This window comes from Eufriesea mexicana, unplaced genomic scaffold, assembly GCF_001483705.2.
Source record: "Eufriesea mexicana isolate 0111107269 unplaced genomic scaffold, ASM148370v2 scaffold2143, whole genome shotgun sequence".
NCBI classification, from domain to species: Eukaryota; Metazoa; Arthropoda; class Insecta; order Hymenoptera; family Apidae; genus Eufriesea; species Eufriesea mexicana.
Window position 1 is genome coordinate 300,663 of NW_016910297.1, and position 2,854 is coordinate 303,516.

The 2,854-nt window shown below is 30.4% G+C and overlaps 1 protein-coding gene across 3 annotated transcripts in view; it reads left to right on the forward strand.

The window, feature by feature from the left end:
- Positions 1-2,854, forward strand: part of Rtnl1 (reticulon) — a 16,291-nt gene that overhangs the window by 3,834 nt on the left and 9,603 nt on the right. The gene's annotated exons all lie outside the window — the stretch shown is intronic.

Consider the following 2,854-nt stretch of genomic DNA (forward strand, 5'->3'; position numbering starts at 1 on the left):
CGAAATGCAATTTACGAACAGTAGGGAGCGTATTACTTCCAACAGCTTTTCTATACGATGAATAAATTATTTATACTTATACTGTGTAAACTGAACATACGTGATAGAGATAATAACAGTCATAAATTATAAAAAGATAATCTTATTGAACGCATTATTGTATAGAGTAAAATGTATTTTGCAAAGGTAAAAAATATTATATTGAATCTGTACTATAAAATTTTTGAAGCAATCTATTACAATATTTTCATATTCTGAATAAAAAAAACTGTAAATTTTTTATTAACAAGTGAATAAAAAAGTTGTAATTTCTTTCACAATTTTAATACAAGTTACCTTAAAAGTGCAGCAACTTTTTGAATAATTTTTTAGACAAAATTTAGTATTATTGTGCACGCTTATAAGTGATCAACCAATTTTCAAGGTTCCGCTACTCAGCAGTCAATTGTTCATTCGAAAAAAATGTAGAATTTTAAAGAGAAAATAATGCAAGTCAGCCTAAATGTTACTTTAAAAGCTGATTTACCATGATATATGGTTAAAGTTTCTTTTTTTTATGAACTTATTGATTGCTACATAAGTTACACCATAATTTATTAATAACTTGTTTTTCATTAGTAAAGCACTCATAAGTATTGATCGTTTTCCACATATACATTTATATACGAATTTTAATATTTTTTGTTATCACAAATTCAGGTTATGTTTTCCAATATATATACATACGTTATCATAAAGTTTTAAATGCAACTTAGCTGACCGTTATTTTTTGTAATGATTAAAAAACAATTGAATGGTGACGTAATTTATGGCTGAACAAGTTTTTTACTTCTTTTTTTCTTTTCCTTATAAAAAAAGTTTGAACAATATTTTCAATTACTATTCTCATTTAACATTAACCTCTTCTTCCTTTTCCCGTTATAATTAAACAAATAAATTGCGTAAAGGTAGAAAATATGATATTTTAATACAAATGAAAATCCGCCCTGATCGTGGTAGCCTCGTTATCTGCTGCATAGATAATTCATATAATACTTTGCACGCACTGTCAAAAGTAAGAATAACGGGGAAATACAAAAAGAGGAAAAGTAAAAAGTAGATAATTATATAGCCTCGAGTGCATCGACTGTCTGACATGCGCAGTAGAAACGCGATTTGTAAGTGGGTTATTGATCGTCGACTATCGGTTTTTATAAATATATTGTACGCTGCACATTGTAAATAACAATTTTTGATAACGAAAAAAGGAATAGCAATCGAATTGACGATATAAAAAAAGAGAAAAAGAAATAAACGAGTCTCTTGTTCAGAAAATTCTCCATTGCTCTTTTATAGCGACACAGGGATAGAGTATATTCGAAATAATTATCTCCTACGTTTAATCCTAAAACAAATATAGAAAATTGTTGATAATTTCGAGAAATTGTTCTTTGATCATAGATATCCTCTCGCGAAGTTATACTTGGATCCTTTCGCGAGATTTTGCATTGTCTAACCTCGAAATTTTTCGTACAGTTATTTATCAGTAGCCACACTTGACAAAGGATCTCGGTGCTTGAAAAACAAAATTAGATTGACATCGTGTAAATGAGAAACGAGTCGTAATTCGTCAAGACGTACGAGTAGGCGTGGTCGTCTCTTCGTGAGATCTTTATTCGAAAAATAGCAGAGTTGATTTGTACTTTGTTTCATGAAAAGAAGATAAAGATCGTGTATTTTTAACTTCTTTATCGTAAACGTGGACAGAAGTAAAAAAATGTAACAACCGAGTAATTAATTATCGAACTGCTCCAAATCAATCTTGACAGTAGCGTTGAAAACGTTGCGTTATGTAAGAAAATGACATAATTGGAAGTGTCATCGTGTGCAGTTGAAGATGTTTCATACCGGTAAAAATATCTGAGAAATTACATTCGTAAGTTCCCATTGAGGAAAATCGAAAATTTTCTAATCAAAATCGTAATAAAAATCGCTAAGTATGAGCAGGTTTAAAATAGATACAATAATAGATACAATAAGTAGATAAAATAGATTATAGAATTTTATAAGCAACCTAAGATTTTCAAGGTGCAAGCTATCGTTTTTAATGAAACTTATGAGACAAAGAATGACTAATCTAAACCGATTTATCATATCATTTACTGGACAAAAATCACGTGTTCAGATTTTGAGATCAGTCGTCTGTCCGAAGTACGTCGATGAGATAAAAGTCGAGGTTAACGATTGCGCAATACAGTATGCTAATTACACCGAGTGCTGCCAATCGATCACTATTTAAAAGCAGACTTCCCTTTTCTGAGCAATTTTCATACGCTATTCTCAAAATTTACTTGAGAAATCTTATATCTAACTTAGATGTTTAAACATTTCTAACTAATTTCGAGCTGTTCCATTTTTTAAATAATTTTCTACAAATTCATTGGGGGCCTTGAGTAATAATTTTGTTAAATAACATGTCCCTTACGCAACGGGAGACTTTACGGTCAGTCATTCTCGGTGTTGGGTATGACTAATGCGAAGAATAAAATCGCAGGTAGACAAAAAAATTGCACGTGCAGAAATATTAGGAAATAAATATAAAGAAGAGCTTGATTCATTTGCGAGCTTTCAGTACTAATGACACCGGTAGTAAATGAACATGTCCAACTTTCCTTGAACGAATCTAGATTAAATAGCGCCATGTGGTTTTGTGGCTTGTATACTTGTGTATTGAATAACGATCTAGGTGTTTAATATACCTGGTGACGTGGAATACGCGTATTCCATAGCAATTTCATAGCATTATTGTGATTTAGTCTTGATCGATATGGAAAAATATCGGCATTCTCTTTTTTTTTTTTTTTTTTTTTTTTAA